This window comes from Benincasa hispida, chromosome 9, assembly GCF_027475165.1.
Source record: "Benincasa hispida cultivar pf3 chromosome 9, pf3_genome.v1.1, whole genome shotgun sequence".
NCBI lineage: Eukaryota > Viridiplantae > Streptophyta > Magnoliopsida > Cucurbitales > Cucurbitaceae > Benincasa > Benincasa hispida.
The window spans coordinates 36,303,154-36,323,348 of record NC_143486.1 but is presented as its reverse complement, the minus strand read 5'-3'; the positions used below and the strand labels follow the sequence as shown (position 1 = coordinate 36,323,348).

Below are 20,195 nucleotides of genomic sequence, written 5' to 3'. Positions count from 1 at the left end.
ACTTTTAGGATTATTCCTCAATGGTTGATATGTTTCTAACATTGGTGTCAATCCTTACTGTAGGTTTAGTACTTAGAAATTTCCTTGAGACATTGGCTCTTGCAATGCTTCCAAACGCATCCCATTTGTGCAACCAACACTTGCTCTAAATGTTCCTTCAGCTACACATGGCCATCCACAAGGTTGCTATGCATCCTAGCCTTCAATGCAAGCTTTCCTCAGTCCAACACATAGGAATGCTTAGCCCTTGGTCTGTCTGAGCATTTAGTTCGAGTTGCCAGCTTACTCAACCCAAGCAGCTGCCTGCTTGTTCATGAAATTCTAGATTCAACTTACGGAATTAATAACACAAATTCTAGAGCTCATCTCAAGAAATTCCTTATACAAACTTGTTTAGAATTGTCTCAGGAAGCTTACCTTAAATTTCAGCTTCAAACTCTTCGTGGTTTGTCCTGGAGACTCAATTCTTCATCGACGGCTCGGATTCACCCATGAACTGGACCTCTGGTCCCTTTTTCCCTTCTCTAGCCTTAGTCTGGTGAGACTTTCTTTTGACAATGTCACCTCTAAAACTAGACTCTCTTAATTTGCATGGACGAATTGATCAAACTGATCTTTTGAAGTTCAACCTCCCTTTTTATACTGCTTCCCACTGCTTATCATTAAAGCCTAGCATGACACCTTCAGCTTAACTGGAGTTAAATCTGGTGCTTAGAACAGTTGTTGGCCTTAATTGGTGGTTAAGACTGATCAATTCATGCTTCAATTTTTTAGCTCACCACCCATCATATAGCTCATGATTTAGTGATTCTCTTGCTGTCGCCTATCACCCAACGATCTCACTGTCGCTTATCGTCTAACACATAGCCTATCGCATAACTCTCGCTGTCACTCATCGTGTAGCTCTCGCTATCACACATCCCATAACTCTCGCTATCGCTCATCGTGTAGTGCTCACGCCCATCGTGTAGCGCCATTGTAACGACCAGATCCTTACATATTATGGTCCGACTGCTACGACATGCATACTTAGACTTTTCTATCATGAGATGAGTTTTGATAAAAATTTCAAAAGAACATATCTAAAATTTTATTAATTAGGTAGAAAACTGTATTAAAAGTTTATTTTACAAAATACCAGGATCCATAAAATATTAGCGTAGTGATACAAAATGCATATATGCCCATAATAGTGAGTTTGATGGTTGGCTCTTTGAGCGACGTCCAGTTCTGCCACCTACGCTTTGTCCTTACCTACAAAGTCTGTAAAATAGGATGAGTTATAATATACCCAATAAGTAGTTCTCACTTAAGGTAGTGACCAAGTACATAGTCACATGCAACATATCATGAAAACATATGATTGGGACCCAAAACATAAAATTATAATAGCATGAGGTGGTTGGTTATGCTTCCAACGTAAGTTCCTCCACCTTGGTAGGAAGATGAGGACTTAAGCGAAAACTAACTCATCTGACGATTAGCGGGTCATGCAGTTAGTAGGGCCAAAGTCGCATCCCACATCAACCATTAGCATAAACATAAGGTTGGACTAGAGGGGTGCAACCATACATACCTTGCTAATCCCTAGCATAAATATAACGTAAGATTGGGCCTAGAGGGGTGCAATCATACATGCCCTGTTAGCCCTGGAAGCATAACCTATACCTAATTAAAACTTGATCTTAACATAATTATGAACAAACATAATGCATGGGGTCCCTTGTCGAGAAACGTGTTTTAAATATGTAATGCAACATAACAATAATAATAATGCAACATAACAAAGGTACACTACCATAAACACTTAAAGAGAGGGCGAGATAAACTACTTACCTCGATTGCGCTCCTAATTATTCCTTCTGATTTGGTCCTATAGATTTTATAAAGAACACTTATGATTAAATCCAGTTTTAAGAAGGAATTTGATGAACATAACTTATTTATTTACAAAATTATGATTGTTAAATATTGAGAGTATTAGTGTAATTATGTTGAATTATTTAATGATGATGATGATGATGATGATAAAAATAATAATAATATTATTAATATAATAAGAATTGTAATAGTATTATAATAATAATAACAACAACAAGAATAGTGATAATGACAATAATCATAATAATAATAGTAGTAGTACTAGTAGTTGTATACTACTACTACTACTAATAATAATAGCAATAATAATATTAGTATTAATAATATTAGTATTAGTAATAATAATAGTTCCAGAATAATAATAACAATAATAATAGAAATAATAAAAATAATACTAATAACAACAATAATAGTAATAATAGCAGTAATAGTGAAATGATAATAACAATAATAGTAGTAGTCGTAGTAGTAGTAGTAATAATCATAATAATATTATTATTAATAATAATAATATTAAGAGGAAGAAGAAGAAGAGAGATGGAGAATGAAAAGTTAATATTTAGTGCTATATTAGTAATAGTATTATTAGTAGTAGTAATACTATGTAATAATAATGATAATGACAATAATATTAATAAAATTGGAAATCAATAATACTATAATTAAATTAATATTGTTAATAACAATAGTAATACCAACAATAAGAATTTTAATAATAGTAGTAATTTTAGTGAAACTTCAAACTTTACTTGGTAAAGAATATGAAAGTTTAATATCAACCTTTCAATTACTAAAGTCACTTTCGTATGTTGACTGTAGTTTTAAATTATGTTGAGTTTAATCTTGATACTCAACTAAGTGCCTAAAAGATCTTAAGAGAAAGAAACAAAACCTCAAAAGTAAGGAAGCTTCCCCCCCCTCATTAACCAACTTACATATCTTTCTTCTTTCTTCTTTATTTATTTATTTTCTCACCTATTATCCAACTTTATTACTTGTTTTTTTTTGTTTTTGTTTTTTTTTTCTATCTCTTTTCTTACCAACTCAATTCAACTTTTATTATTTATTATTATTTTGACTTATCTAGATATTTCTCAAATGTTCTTAGTTATTTTATCTATTTATTTTGTTCTTAAACTTACTAGATTTTTCTACTTAAAAATCATCCCATATCATCATTATTTGATTTCTTAGAAATTTTATTACTTTGTTATTTGTTTAATTACCTAACTAATGTTTATTGTGTTCTTCTTATTATTTATGTACCACTTTTAATCTTAACGTATGAAATTTAAAATTGGTTTTCTCTAACTAGTCTTAGAATTAATTTTAAAATTAAAACTTACAATTTTCCATAATATTTATATACATACTTGGGTTGTTACAGCCATCGTCTAGCGCATCATGCCCATCGTCTAGCGCTCACGCCCATCGTGTAGTGCTATCGTCTAACGTCATCATCTAGCGCTTATGCTGATCATGTAGCGCCATCGTCTATCGTGTAGTGCTATCGTCCAGCGCATCATTTCGCATCGTTTAGCGCTGCATGTAGCTACACGATCTTCTAGCGCATTGCTTAGCACTGCACATAGCTACAAGATCGTCCATGCGCGCCACTCCAATACCCAGCACCCACGCTCGCGCACACTTGATGTTGCCGCATGCATGCTAACCTCTCAAGACTTGGCTGCCACATGCCTTGTCCACGCATAACTTTTCTTCTCTCGGCCATACTTGGCTCCCTTAAATGCCCAACTAACCTCTCAAATGAGTAAAGCCAATGCATAGGCAAACACTTAGTCAATTTTCTAGCTTCCAATGCATGGGTTACACTTAGCCAATTTTTCTAGCTTCATCCAAGAGTCAAGCATTCAAACTTAAACATTTCTTTTAACTTCTAACCCTTTTCCCTACAATTAAACATTAATTCTCACCTTAACCTACTCACCATAATGCTCTCAGTAAGGAACATACACAAGTAGAGAAATTAGGACTCAGGGTTAAACACAAAATTAAAAGTTCAAGTACCTATCATCAAACATAAGCTTGAAAGTTCAAGCACAATGGTGGTTGCCATAACACTATTCTTTAAGGGGTCATTTGTTTCGTGAGAATCCAAGAGTGGGCATCCAGATTACCACGTTTAATTTGTATTAATGTAAGATGCATTGGCATCTGGAGATTTTTGGATATTCCAGGATGCATATATAGAGTGCATTTCGGGAGTTTCGGATGCCCTACGAAAACATGGATTTTCTAAATTCCCATATTAAGGACATCCTGTTTTAACCCTTCTTTATTTTCTTTTTATAATTAGTATAAATATCGTGAACTATGTATTTTTATCTTTGATTATATTGTAGTTTTTTAGAAAGATAATCAAATTCCAATTCAAATTAATATTTATTTTATAAAAAATCTTAAATTAATATATATTGTTTTTTTGAGATAAATAACAAATAAAACAATAAAACTACGTTAATTTTAAAAGAAATCCAAAATAATAAAACAAGGGAAGAAATACCTTTTTGATCTATGAGTTTTTAGAAACAAGTGTTTTTGGTCCCTAATGTTTCAACTTAGTCATTTTAGTCCCTAAGTTTTTAAGAATAGGTTTAAAAGATCTCTCAATTAATAAATATATTAGATTTGAATATAAAATTAATGAAAAATATGATGTAACAAGATGATCTGGAAAAAAATTATTTTTTAAATATTTCCCAATTCTATCTCTTCTCTCTCTATTCTTTCTTTTTCTCTCTTTCTTCTCTCCTCTCTCTTGTCCTCTTTTCTCCATCTCCATGTCTCTTTATCTGTCATTTTTTCAATTGAAGAAGATGATGAAATTTGTTCACTTCTCTCTCTTCTTTTTCTCACAAGAAAATGAATTGAATGTATTAGCAAAAGATTTTGATGACAAAAATGGTTTTTTTTTTTTTGTAAGAAAAAATAGATTCCAAAACAAAGTAAAAAAAACAAACAGCAAAAGTTAAAGAAAAGCTTCAAATTGTAGCTTTGGTAACTTCTAAAACACAAATCAACAGAAAAGAATTCAATTTTACATAAGAAAAGTACAAAAATCTCAAATGGCTTTTTCTTCTCTTCTATTTTCTTTGTGGAGTTTTGTCTCTTTAATTTTAGATGTTGAAAAAATGGAGAGTTGCGGGTGATGGCGACAGGAACTTTTCTGACGAGGAGGAAATTTGTTGAGATATCCAGATGAAGAAGATGACCAATCGACATAGATAGGAAGATGAAAAATTTGAAGACTTTTCTTTTCTTTTTAAATCTTTTTCTCTAGAGACTGATTTGGAATCTCTCTCTCAACTTGTTTGTTCCTAATCCATGTGAGAGAAAGAAGAGTGAGAAGTGAGCAAATTTCATCATGTTCTCTAATTGGAATAATGACAAAAAAAAAACATGTAAATGGAGAAGAGAGGACAAGAGAGGACAAGAGAGGGGAGAGAAGAGAGAAGAAAAAAGAGGAGAGAGAAGAGAGAGACTTGTGAAACATTAAAAAAATATATTTTTTCTTAGTCATCTTGTCACATCATATTTTTAATTAATTTTGTATTTAAATTTAATATATTTAAAAAAATATATTTCTCTCCACGTTTTCTTTTCTTTTTCAGGATCTTCTCTCCCTCTCTCCACTTTTCTCTCCATAAACCAAATCTCTCCCAATTTTTTTTTTTTTCTCTTCTCCATATTTTCTCATCCAAGTAAGTCGTGGAAAGTTGTTTTTTTTTTCTTTTATGTTTTCTTTTATATTAATATGCTAGAATGTCCATGTCTACATTAATGTGCTTGTTCATCTTTTCTTTATTTCTTCTTCTTTTTAATTCTTGAGTAATATGATATTTATTGATCATACAACACTTTTGTATGTATTAAGTTTTGTCAAGTTTCGTACATATTTGATATATGTTATTATTTTTTTTATGTTATTTTCATATTATTTTTGTTTAATATTTTCTAGAAAAATTACTATCTCTTGATTCATTAGAAATATCTAGGTTTTATTCTTTAAATATGCTTTAAATATTCTGATATTCTATCTGTGATATGCAGTTAGATTTATTTTTAATATTTTATTCAACATTTTCTAAAAAGTAAACTTCTCCAATTACGAAATCTTAAATACTCGGGATGTCGATTCTTGAAGAAATATCTTGGGATGACTAGATTTGAGGTTAGTTAATATATCTTATTTTAGACCAAGTTTTTTTTTTAAAAAAAAAATCATGTTTACATGTGTATTTTATTCTTGTTCTTGTATAATAAAATATATTTATCGAAAATATGGATTATTGAAAAAAAAATCATAAAAGGGATTTATATCCCTTAAAAAGAATGAATTTTAAATATTTCTAAAATCATTCATAAATATTTTCTTTAAAAAAAAATAAGAAACCTTAAAGAAAATTGGATTCCATAATTTTTTTCCTTAAAACATAATTTTCCTTAAAAAACAAAAAGGTTTTCTTTCCCCAATTATTGTAAAATAAATAAACCAAATTAAAATTGATATCATGAATAATCATTTCCTTAAAAAAAATTGCAAAAGAATATTTTCACACTTTTTAAATATATAAATCAAAATACTTTTCAAAAAATATTTTCCAAAAAGATCTTTTAAAAACTTTCATATGACAGAAATTGGGGAAGTTAAGATGTTGACTTTCTTAATATGCTCGAGGGAATTTATAAAAAGATCTTTTAGAAAACTTTCCTATGATGGATTTGAGGAAATGATAATATTTTCTCATATTCTCAAGGTGAGGAGTCGACTATTTGGGAGACCGAGGTCGAATCTCCAATACTTTTTTTAAAAAAAAAAATAGCACGTTTTTTTTATAACTTCTTGTTATGCTCTTTAAATTATTTGTATGATTATTGTTTAATTTCCATTTTCATCCTTGTTTGATTTTGTAATGCTCGCGTTAAAATAAAGTTAATTTTTTTAAAACTAAACCTTTTTATAATTTTTTTTAACATCTTTTCTTCCTATTTTGTTTGCAAAGTCTCCAAAATTGTAGTTCACGTATTTGAAAATTTTTTTCTTAAAAAAAATTAGTATGACATTGCTTTCTAAACCTTTTTATAAACAATTTTAAGCGTCTTCTTAAAGAAAGTCTCCTACGATGAAAATTTGGGAATCCGATTTTTTAGAATTCTTGAGGTAAGGAATCATATCTTTGGAAGTCCGAGATATGATTCCAAGAAAAAATGAATTTAATTAATTTTGTTTAAAAAAATATTCTTTCTATTAAAAGACTATTTCTATGACGGATTGAGGAAATGGTAATATTTCCTCATATTCTCATGGTGCGGGATTATTCCTCAATTCCACCATGGCCTAATTGATGGAAGTTTATTCCACTTATCTTATGGGATCATTACTTCTAACATTGGAGTAATGAGGGACAAGATAAGACATTTGTTTTTAAACATTTTTCTCAAATAAATTTATTTAAGAAATAAAGCAAGTCAAAGATTTCAAATTTGGTCACCGTTTTCTAAATGGGTGTTGTGGGGGTGCTAACACATTCCCCATACACAAACGACTCCCGAACTCAACTCTAGTTTTTGCAAACCAATTTTCTAATGTTTTTTTTAATTAAAATTGACTTATTTTATATTTGGTGCCCGATCACTTCGTAAAAAAGGTTTGGTGGCTACTCATTTTTATTTTTCTCTTAAATTGACCCTTTCGAGGACGTCAATCACTCCGCTTGTCTCGAGCACGTGCCGACAGCTTGGCAACTTCATTGAGGACAGGAGGTTCCACCTTGAGAGTTTGGTCATTTTTCTCTCTTATCTTGAATCCTTTTATTTTTAATATTGTATTTAATTAATTGTGTGTATTTATTGTGTATTTTATTATTATTTCACACACAATCACAAGCCTTCTACCTGGCCTTTATCTAATAGGATTATAGTCGAGGATGGAGTAGTGTTGACCTTCGAGGAGCTTATGCTCCCGTGTAGGCGAAAAAACCTCACTCAATTTGGTCATTCTGTCATGTACGACTTTAACCAATTTGAGGACCTTTTTCATATAAGACTTTAGAAAAAACCTCACTTTGTTTGAAGCCATTATGTTGATTTTATTGTTTTATTACTTTATTTCATACATTATCACAAGCCTCTTGCCTGGGCTTTACCCAATAAGACTAGATTCGAGGATGGAGTAGTGTTGAGCTCCGAGAAGCTTATGCGTCCATGCAGACACTTGAAAAATTCTTACTCAATTTGGCCATTCCGTCATATGTGAGTTTTTGACCAATTTGGGAACCATTATCATTTAGGGCGGCCTTAGAATTAGCTTCACCACTAGCATCTTTGTGAAATTCATTATGCTTGTTTCTTTATGTTTCTCTTATTTTTGACATTTTCCTACATTATTCTTTCACCATCATCCACATTTAGAGTTGTTTCATTATCATGCATAATCACACACGTTTATAAACGCTCATTTTTTCAAACACTAATTTATTTATTTATCTATTAATCTTACACTCATTTTTTACATGATCTACTATTGAGAATCATTTCATTATCATGCATAATCATACATAATTATTTCGTGCATAAAGAATTATTATTTTTATTATGCATAGAATATTCATTTTTTTTTTTTTTTGCATGATTTAACATTGAGAATCATTTTGTTATCATGCATAATCATATATTTATAAACAATCATTTTATTTATTTATTTGTTTTGCATGATTTAACATTGAGGTTTATTATCATCATAATGCATAGATAGATTTATAAATACTCATTTTTTTGCATGATTTAACGTTGAGAGTAATTTCATTATCATATATAATTATAAGATTTATAAATACTCATTTTTTGCATTAAGAATTATTTTACTATCATGCATAATCCTAAATTTATAAACACCATTTTTCTTTTTTTGCATGATCTAACATCCTATTTCATTATCATGCATAATTCCTAGATTTATAGATACTCATTTCTTTGCATGAAAATCATTTCATGATCTCATGCATAATCCCAAATTTATATACGTACACTCATTTGCATGATAATTATGTTACACTATTAGCCAACATTTTGTTGTTGTTTTTTTAAATACTATTGACTCATTTAGCCTTTTCTTTATAAACAATTAATGAATATTTTTACATTAGGCTTTTATAATTAGTGCATTGTCAATGAAATACCACATACATTCACTTCACTTCATGCTAACAATTAACTAACTTTGACTAATTAAATCATTCTTTTTCTTTAAAAAAAAATTAAAAGAGTCAAAATTTTTACAAAATAGCTCAAAGGATCACAACCCCCTCATTACTGGACTTGAAGAAAAGTCAAGGTCATGGAAGAGTTCACCAGCCAAGTGTAAGCAATCAGAAAGGATGTCAAAGAGTTAAAAAGACAAGTGACAAAAGTTTTAGAATTACTTACTCCAATTAAAAATAGACCATTAGTAGGGGCATCCAGACGAGTAGCATTGGTACAGAACCAAGTTTCAGATGATACCTCTCCTTACCCATGTGGTTTTACTCTTGAGAGGCTACTACATTCAACATTAATAGAAAAGAAAACATGTTTTACTCGAGATCTTTGTCAAGCTCCACAAAAAGCAAGTCATTTGGATGTCCAGTTCCCAACCCCAAGTGCATAAGCCCACAAGAAGACTTTCAAAGAATAGGTAGTAGAGAAAGATTAAAATTTCTAGAAGAAAGGTTGTGTGTCGTGGAAGGCACTAGTACTTACAAAGTTACCAATATTTACGAAGGCATTGAGGCAACACAACTGTGTCTAGTCTAGGATGTCTTTATTCCACTTGAGTTCAAGATGCCGAAATTTGATATAACAGGGCAATTTGCCTAAAAAGGTCATCTTGTCATGTACTTTCGATGGATGTCAGTCCACTACCATGACGACAAACTATCAATCGACATACTTTCAAGATAGCCTAAGTGGCCTTATTCTATCTCGTGACAATAAACCTTTTTGTAATACTAGCTAGCATGAGAATAATCTTTCTTAAAACATGGTTTCTTTAAAATATTGTAAATATTTAATCACTCACAACTTTTAGGATTATTCCTCAATGGTTGATATGTTTCTAACATTGGTGTCAATCCTTACTGTAGGTTTAGTACTTAGAAATTTCCTTGAGACATTGGCTCTTGCAATGCTTCCAAACGCATCCCATTTGTGCAACCAACACTTGCTCTAAATGTTCCTTCAGCTGCACATGGCCATCCACAAGGTTGCTATGCATCCTAGCCTTCAATGCAAGCTTTCCTCAGTCCAACACATAGGAATGCTTAGCCCTTGGTCTGTCTGAGCATTTAGTTCGAGTTGCCAGCTTACTCAACCCAAGCAGCTGCCTGCTTGTTCATGAAATTCTAGATTCAACTTACGGAATTAATAACACAAATTCTAGAGCTCATCTCAAGAAATTCCTTATACAAACTTGTTTAGAATTGTCTCAGGAAGCTTACCTTAAATTTCAGCTTCAAACTCTTCGTGGTTTGTCCTGGAGACTCAATTCTTCATCGACGGCTCGGATTCACCCATGAACTGGACCTCTGGTCCCTTTTTCCCTTCTCTAGCCTTAGTCTGGTGAGACTTTCTTTTGACAATGTCACCTCTAAAACTAGACTCTCTTAATTTGCATGGACGAATTGATCAAACTGATCTTTTGAAGTTCAACCTCCCTTTTTATACTGCTTCCCACTGCTTATCATTAAAGCCTAGCATGACACCTTCAGCTTAACTGGAGTTAAATCTGGTGCTTAGAACAGTTGTTGGCCTTAATTGGTGGTTAAGACTGATCAATTCATGCTTCAATTTTTTAGCTCACCACCCATCATATAGCTCATGATTTAGTGATTCTCTTGCTGTCGCCTATCACCCAACGATCTCACTGTCGCTTATCGTCTAACACATAGCCTATCGCATAACTCTCGCTGTCACTCATCGTGTAGCTCTCGCTATCACTCATCCCATAACTCTCGCTATCGCTCATCGTGTAGTGCTCACGCCCATCGTGTAGCGCCATTGTAACGACCAGATCCTTACATATTATGGTCCGACTGCTACGACATGCATACTTAGACTTTTCTATCATGAGATGAGTTTTGATAAAAATTTCAAAAGAACATATCTAAAATTTTATTAATTAGGTAGAAAACTGTATTAAAAGTTTATTTTACAAAATACCAGGATCCATAAAATATTAGCGTAGTGATACAAAATGCATATATGCCCATAATAGTGAGTTTGATGGTTGGCTCTTTGAGCGACGTCCAGTTCTGCCACCTACGCTTTGTCCTTACCTACAAAGTCTGTAAAATAGGATGAGTTATAATATACCCAATAAGTAGTTCTCACTTAAGGTAGTGACCAAGTACATAGTCACATGCAACATATCATGAAAACATATGATTGGGACCCAAAACATAAAATTATAATAGCATGAGGTGGTTGGTTATGCTTCCAACGTAAGTTCCTCCACCTTGGTAGGAAGATGAGGACTTAAGCGAAAACTAACTCATCTGACGATTAGCGGGTCATGCAGTTAGTAGGGCCAAAGTCGCATCCCACATCAACCATTAGCATAAACATAAGGTTGGACTAGAGGGGTGCAACCATACATACCTTGCTAATCCCTAGCATAAATATAACGTTTCTAAATGGGTGTTGTGGGGGTGCTAACACCTTCCCCATACACAAACGACTCCCGAACTCAACTCTAGTTTTTGCAAACCAATTTTCTAATGTTTTTTTTAATTAAAATTGACTTATTTTATATTTGGTGCCCGATCACTTCGTAAAAAAGGTTTGGTGGCTACTCATTTTTATTTTTCTCTTAAATTGACCCTTTCGAGGACGTCAATCACTCCGCTTGTCTCGAGCACGTGCCGACAGCTTGGCAACTTCATTGAGGACAGGAGGTTCCACCTTGAGAGTTTGGTCATTTTTCTCTCTTATCTTGAATCCTTTTATTTTTAATATTGTATTTAATTAATTGTGTGTATTTATTGTGTATTTTATTATTATTTCACACACAATCACAAGCCTTCTACCTGGCCTTTATCTAATAGGATTATAGTCGAGGATGGAGTAGTGTTGACCTTCGAGGAGCTTATGCTCCCGTGTAGGCGAAAAAACCTCACTCAATTTGGTCATTCTGTCATGTACGACTTTAACCAATTTGAGGACCTTTTTCATATAAGACTTTAGAAAAAACCTCACTTTGTTTGAAGCCATTATGTTGATTTTATTGTTTTATTACTTTATTTCATACATTATCACAAGCCTCTTGCCTGGGCTTTACCCAATAAGACTAGATTCGAGGATGGAGTAGTGTTGAGCTCCGAGAAGCTTATGCGTCCATGCAGGCACTTGAAAAATTCTTACTCAATTTGGCCATTCCGTCATATGTGAGTTTTTGACCAATTTGGGAACCATTATCATTTAGGGCGGCCTTAGAATTAGCTTCACCACTAGCATCTTTGTGAAATTCATTATGCTTGTTTCTTTATGTTTCTCTTATTTTTGACATTTTCCTACATTATTCTTTCACCATCATCCACATTTAGAGTTGTTTCATTATCATGCATAATCACACACGTTTATAAACGCTCATTTTTTCAAACACTAATTTATTTATTTATCTATTAATCTTACACTCATTTTTTACATGATCTACTATTGAGAATCATTTCATTATCATGCATAATCATACATAATTATTTCGTGCATAAAGAATTATTATTTTTATTATGCATAGAATATTCATTTTTTTTTTTTTTTGCATGATTTAACATTGAGAATCATTTTGTTATCATGCATAATCATATATTTATAAACAATCATTTTATTTATTTATTTGTTTTGCATGATTTAACATTGAGGTTTATTATCATGCATAATCCTAGATTTATAAATACTCATTTTTTTTGCATGATTTAACGTTGAGAGTAATTTCATTATCATATATAATTATAAGATTTATAAATACTCATTTTTTGCATTAAGAATTATTTTACTATCATGCATAATCCTAAATTTATAAACACCATTTTTCTTTTTTTGCATGATCTAACATCCTATTTCATTATCATGCATAATTCCTAGATTTATAGATACTCATTTCTTTGCATGAAAATCATTTCATGATCTCATGCATAATCCCAAATTTATATACGTACACTCATTTGCATGATAATTATGTTACACTATTAGCCAACATTTTGTTGTTGTTTTTTTAAATACTATTGACTCATTTAGCCTTTTCTTTATAAACAATTAATGAATATTTTTACATTAGGCTTTTATAATTAGTGCATTGTCAATGAAATACCACATACATTCACTTCACTTCATGCTAACAATTAACTAACTTTGACTAATTAAATCATTCTTTTTCTTTAAAAAAAAATTAAAAGAGTCAAAATTTTTACAAAATAGCTCAAAGGATCACAACCCCCTCATTACTGGACTTGAAGAAAAGTCAAGGTCATGGAAGAGTTCACCAGCCAAGTGTAAGCAATCAGAAAGGATGTCAAAGAGTTAAAAAGACAAGTGACAAAAGTTTTAGAATTACTTACTCCAATTAAAAATAGACCATTAGTAGGGGCATCCAGACGAGTAGCATTGGTACAGAACCAAGTTTCAGATGATACCTCTCCTTACCCATGTGGTTTTACTCTTGAGAGGCTACTACATTCAACATTAATAGAAAAGAAAACATGTTTTACTCGAGATCTTTGTCAAGCTCCACAAAAAGCAAGTCATTTGGATGTCCAGTTCCCAACCCCAAGTGCATAAGCCCACAAGAAGACTTTCGAAGAATAGGTAGTAGAGAAAGATTAAAATTTCTAGAAGAAAGGTTGTGTGTCGTGGAAGGCACTAGTACTTACAAAGTTACCAATATTTACGAAGGCATTGAGGCAACACAACTGTGTCTAGTCTAGGATGTCTTTATTCCACTTGAGTTCAAGATGCCGAAATTTGATATAACAGGGCAATTTGCCTAAAAAGGTCATCTTGTCATGTACTTTCGATGGATGTCAGTCCACTACCATGACGACAAACTATCAATCGGCATACTTTCAAGATAGCCTAAGTGGCCTTATTCTATCTCGTGACAATAAACCTATTCTCTATTGGGTATGATGAAGGCACTACAAAGGTGTTAACCTAGTTGAGATGTTCTAGTGCGCCTACTGATCCCACTTGCCCCTTTAAGTTCTTGAAAAGATTTCCTCATTGGCTCAACTTCTCATCGATGTATGGATCTGGATACCCCCTAAGGGCACATATGGAAGAATTTTGAAGATATGTTCTTAAAGTAATATAAGCATAATAATCTCCAATGCACGAAAAGCGAAGCATTAGAGACTTTCACTCATAGATATATTATGTCCACATGATTTAACCATAATCAGCAAATCGGCCCTTCACAGGTTGTTCGTAATAACGACAAGTCAAATATCTGTTTTACCCCCGAGATTACGTCTTATTCCTCAAGTTCCTACTGATCCTCTAATGAACAATTGGTTTGTGATCCAATCTAAACCTAAACTCTCTCAGCCCAGTGAAAGGGAAGGGCCCCTTGTTCAAGATCTGGATTCATTACTTGAAAGAACAACCTTTCTTCTATCATATAGGCTTAAAGATGATCGGGTAAACGATCGGTTTCGTTCTAGTGCCCGAAAATAATATTCCAAAGTGGGAGATGAAGATAGTCTATCGTATAGACAATGTACTCGATCGTTTAGAAGATGAAGCCTATCGTATAGACTTTGCTACTCAATTGTATAGCAACGATCAAACGAGTAACTATCGTATAGTCAACTCTTAGCTCAATCATGTATGCTCTCAACACTATCATTTAGTACAAACACTTTTTACTTGATAGTCTTTTTTTGTGAGATTTTTCCGAATGAATTAACTTCTAAATTTGGAGAACAATTTTTCTTTTTATCTCACGGTTATCATAAAACTTCCAATAACCTCCCACTCAATTTGGTTATTAGAGAAAAAGAATTAATTATCATATATTTAATATATTACAAATAAATATGATAACCAACTTATCATATTATATTTATAATCTATAGTTTTAATATTTCATCATATGAAACATATAAATCATAGTTCTTTTTCTATTTTATGGTATTTAATATAAATCATATTTATATTAATTCCTCCAATTAATGTATCTAATACATCATATCAATTATATAACATATAATTGAATTTTCTCTTGTTAATTTGATTATTTCAAATCAACCCAAAATCTGATTCTCAACTTGAACCCATTGAGCTACCAAATGGACCTGTAACTTGAAGCTTCAATGATACATGAATAACTGACTAAACTTTTTAGTCACGAGATTCACTATTCGTTAACTATTGGTCACTCCACTAAAGACCAACAACTACTCTCTTCGCACTACAAATATATTTCTGTGTCCATATGACAAGTCAATAGTGCGATGACTCTTCACAAATCGCTCATAAGTATAGTTGGGCCAATTTACCATTTTGTGTCTATAGTTACATCTAACTCCTTAAGTACCACTGATTCTTCTAATGAACAATAAGTCATAGTTCTACTATGACTGAATCCTCTTTTCTAAGAGAGGGTGTGGCCACTATATTCAAGACCCGGAATAAGCTGGGAGCAATTTATCTACTTACCCCTGCTTCGGGGAAGGAGTGAATTATGTCTTGTATAGCTGAGTTCCCAACTCCCCAATCAGAAAAATCCCCAAAAAGTTAGGCTTGTTGAGTTTACAATATGGCCACTCTCATCCATACTAATCAAAGGACCGCCTTCATGAGCGTTCCCAACTTATTTAGGATTGAGGTCATGTCACCTATGGTCATCTTATATATCACTCATTTCTTTTTATAATTAAAATAAATATCATGAACTATGTATTTTTATCTTTGATTATATTGTAGTTTTTTTAGGAAGATAATCAAATTCAAATTCAAATTGATATTTATTTTATAAAAATATTAAATTAAATATATTATTTTGTTGAGAAAAATAACAAGTAAAACAAAAAAAAAAACTATGTTAATTTAAAAAGAAATCCAAAACAATAAAAACAAAGAAAAAAATACCTTTTTGATCCCTGAGTTTTTAGAAATAGGTGTTTTTGGTCCTTAATGTTTCAACTTAGCCATTGTACTTCCTAAGTTTTTAAGAATAGGTTTAAAATATCTCTCAATTAATAAATATATTAGATTTGAATATAAAATTAATTAAAAAATATGATGTGACAAGATGACCTGGATTTTTTTTTAATATTTTCCATTTCTCTCTCTTCTCTTTCTATTCTTTCCTTTTCTCTCTCTTCTCTTTCTATTCTTTCCTTTTCTCTCTTCTTTCTTCTCTCCTCTCTCTTGTCTTCTTTTCTCCATCTCCATGTCTCTTTGTCCGTCAATTTTTCAATTGAAGAAGATGATGAAATTTGCTCACTTCTCTCTCTTCTTTCTCTCACAAGAAAATGAATTGAATCTTTAAGTTATATGGATCAAAAGATCTTGATGACAAAAAATTGTCTTTTGTTGTAAGAAAAAATAGAGACCAAAATAGAGTAAAAACAAATGACAACCGTTAAAGAAAAGCTTCAAGTTATAGCTTTCATGACTTCTAAAAAACAAATCAACATAAAAGAATGCAATTTTATAGAAGAAAAGTACAAAAATCTCAAATGGCTTTTTTTTTCCTTCTTTTTCTTCTCTTCTCTTTTCTTTGTGGAGTTTTGTCTCTGTGATTTTAGATGTTGAAAAAAGGGAGAGTTGTTGGTGATGGCAACATGAACTTTTCTAGCGAGGAGGAATTTTTCTTGAGATATCTAGATGAAGGAGACGACCAGTCGACATAAATAGGGAGATGAAGAATTTGAAGAATTTTCTTTTCTTTTTGAAATTCTCTCTCCAGAGAGGGATTTGGAATCTCTGTTTCAATTTGTTCATTCCTAATCCATGTAAGAGAAAGAAGAGTGAGAAGTGAGCAAATTTCATCATGTTCTCCAATTGAAAAAATGATAAACAAAGAGACATGTAAACAAACACATCCAAGTATTTCTGGATATCTTCAAAAATATTTTTAAACAACAAACACGGTTATTTAAGGATGTTAAGCGTCTATAACTTTGAACATCTATAATTATGGATATCTATTCACAATCTAGATTCTGTTTTATGTTTTCAAATTTACTGAATTCGACGAATATATATGTAGTCACCTACTTTTGTCTCCTACGGAGTCGACTCTTTTTGAGTCCGAGGTCGAATCTCCAATCTTTTTTAAAAGAAGAAAATTAGCACATTCTTTTATAACTTTTTGTTACGCTCTTTAAATTATTTGCATTATTATTGTTTAATTTCCATTTTCATCCTTGTTTGATCTTGTAACGCTCGTGTTAAAGTGAAGTTAATTTTTTAAAAAAAAAAACAAAACCTTTTTATAATTTTTTTTACATCTTTTCTTCCTATTTTGTTTGCAAAGTCTAGAAAATATTACTTCATGTATTTGAAAAGTTTTTTCTTAAAAAAAATTAATATGTCATTTGAAAGCTTTCTAAACCTTTTTTTTTTTACAATTTTAATTGTTTTCTTAAAAAAAATCTCCTATGATGTAATCTAGAAAAATTGGGAGTTTGATTTTCTAGAATTCTTGAGCTGAGGGATCATATCTATATGAGTCTTAGATATGATCCCAAGAAAAAAATGAATTTAATTAATTATTAAAAAAAAAAAAACCTTCTTTCCATTCGAAGGCTATTTCTATGACGGATTGGGGAAAAGGTAATATGTCCTCATATTCTCGTGATGAGGAATTATTCCTCAATTCCATCTTATCCTAATTGATGGAAGTTTACTTCACTTATCTTACGAGATCATTACTTCCAAAGCATTGGAGTAATGAGGGACAAAATAAAACATTTGTTTTTAAACGTTTGAGTAATGAGGGACAAGATAAGACTTTTGTTTTTAAACATTTTTTTCAAACAAATTTATTTAACGAATAAAGCAATTCAAGATTTCAAATTTGGCCATCGTTTTCTAAATGGGTGTTGTGGGATGCTAATCCCTTCCCATACACAAACGACTCCCGAACTCAACTCTAGTTTTTGTGGAGCATTTTTTTAAAATGTTTTTTAATTAAAATATACTTATTTTATTTCAGTGCCCAATCACACCGAAAAAATGATTGGTGGTGACTCATTTTTGTTTCTCTATTAAATTGACCCTTTTAAGGACATTGGTGACTTCACTGAGGACATGAGGTTCCACCTCGAGAGTTTGGCCATTTTTCTCTCTTAACTTGAATTCTTTTATTTTTAATATTGTATTTAATTAATCATGTGTATTTATTGTGTATTTTCACTACTACAAAAACAATGTTTCTTGACATTTTTTAAATGTCAAGAATCATTTTTCTTGACATTTTAAAAAATATCAAGGAAGCCAGTGTCAAGAATGTCGATTTTCTTGACGTTTTAAAAATGTCAAGAAAAGTGACACTTGACATTTAAAAAACGTCAAGTAATACTGACACTTGACATGTTGGAAATCAGAATATAAACGTTCTTGACAAGGAAAAAATGTCAAGAATATCTACAAGGAAAAAAGCCAAGAAATTTGCTTGTGATTTTTTTTAAAAAAAATCTGTAATGTTGACATTTTTACCTATAATTGCTCCTGAATTTTGATCAAACAACCACATTTAGTATATATATGACATACATTCACCAATCAAATAAATAACACATGAATTTTAAATCTTATATATCAACGCTTTTTACGTAAGGTGCACACGTTTTTCATTTTTCCGTAAAAAAATCGTAGCATTGCAACGCTGTCCTGTATACTCTACTATTCTTGACATTTTAAAAACGTCAATAAACTATTAATTGAACTTGACATTTTTAAAACGTCAAGTATAATATTTTCTGGAAACCTCCGCTTTTTAAAAATAATTCTTGATGTTTTTTTTTCTTTAAAATCACCTTTTTCTTCACATTTTTTTCATAAAAATGTCAAGTATTTAAAATTCCAAACTTCAAGAAAGGTGATTTTTTTTTGTAATGTTTATTATTTTTCACACACAATCACAAGCCTCTTACCCAGGCTTTACCTAACAGGATTATAGTCGAGGATGGAGTAGTGTTGACCTTCGAGGAGCTTATGCTCCCATGTAAGCACACGAAAAAGTCTCACTCAATTTGGTCATTTCGTCATGTACGAGTTTGACCAATTTAAGGGCCTTTTTCATATAAGACTTTAGAACAAACCTCACTTTGTTTGAAGTCATTTTGTTGATTTTATTGTTTTATTACTTTGTTTCACACACTATCACAAGCCTCCTGCCCGAGCTTTACCCAATAAGACTAGATTCAAGGACGGAGTAGTGTTGACCTTTGAGAAGCTTATGCTTCTGTGCAGGCAGACAAAAAATTCTCACTCAATTTGGTCATTCTATCATATATGACTTTTTGACCAATTTAGGGCGGCCTTAGAATTAGCTTCATCACTAGTATCTTTGTGAAATTCAATATGCTTGTTTCTTTATTTTTCTCTTATTTTTGATATTTTCTTACATTATTCTTTCACCATCATCCAACATTTAGAGTTATTTCATTATCCTGTATAATCAAACACGTTTATAAATGCTCGTTTTTCCATGATCTAGATTTATAAACACTCATTTATTTACTTATCTATTAATCATATGCTCATTTTTTACCTGATCCATCATTGAGAATCATTTCATTATCATGCATAATCATACATACTTATTTTGTGCATAAGTAATTATTTTATTATTATGCATTTTTTTTTTTTTGCATGATTTACATTGAGAATCATTTTTTTATCATGCATAATCATACATTTATAAACAATCATTTTATTTATTTGTTTGTTTTCCATGATTTAATATTGAGGTTCATTTCATCATCATGCATAATCCTAGATTTATAAATACTCATTATTGGCACGATTTAACGGAGAGACTCATTTCATTATCATGCATAAGTATAAGATTTATAAATACTCATTTTTGCATTAAGAATTATTTTACTATCATGCATAAACCTAAATTTATAAACACCCTTTTTCTTTTTTGCATAATCTAACATCAAGAATTTTTCATTATCATGCATAATTCCTAGATTTATAAATACTCATTTCTTTGCATGGAAAATCATTTCATGATCTCATGCATAATCCCAAATTTATATACGTCCAGTCGTTTGCATGGTAATTATGTTAGACTATTAGCCAAC

At 31.4% G+C, this 20,195-nt stretch overlaps 1 long non-coding RNA gene across 1 annotated transcript; it reads right to left on the bottom strand.

Moving 5' to 3' along the window:
• Nucleotides 1-1,054: 1,054 nt before the first annotated feature.
• Nucleotides 1,055-2,032, bottom strand: LOC150033777 (uncharacterized). The gene is made up of 2 exons (XR_016531940.1): nucleotides 1,837-2,032; nucleotides 1,055-1,263 (listed from the first exon to the last, which is right to left on the bottom strand). It is a non-coding gene; the product is annotated as an uncharacterized LOC150033777 (long non-coding RNA).
• Between the last annotated feature and the right edge of the window lie 18,163 nt (nucleotides 2,033-20,195).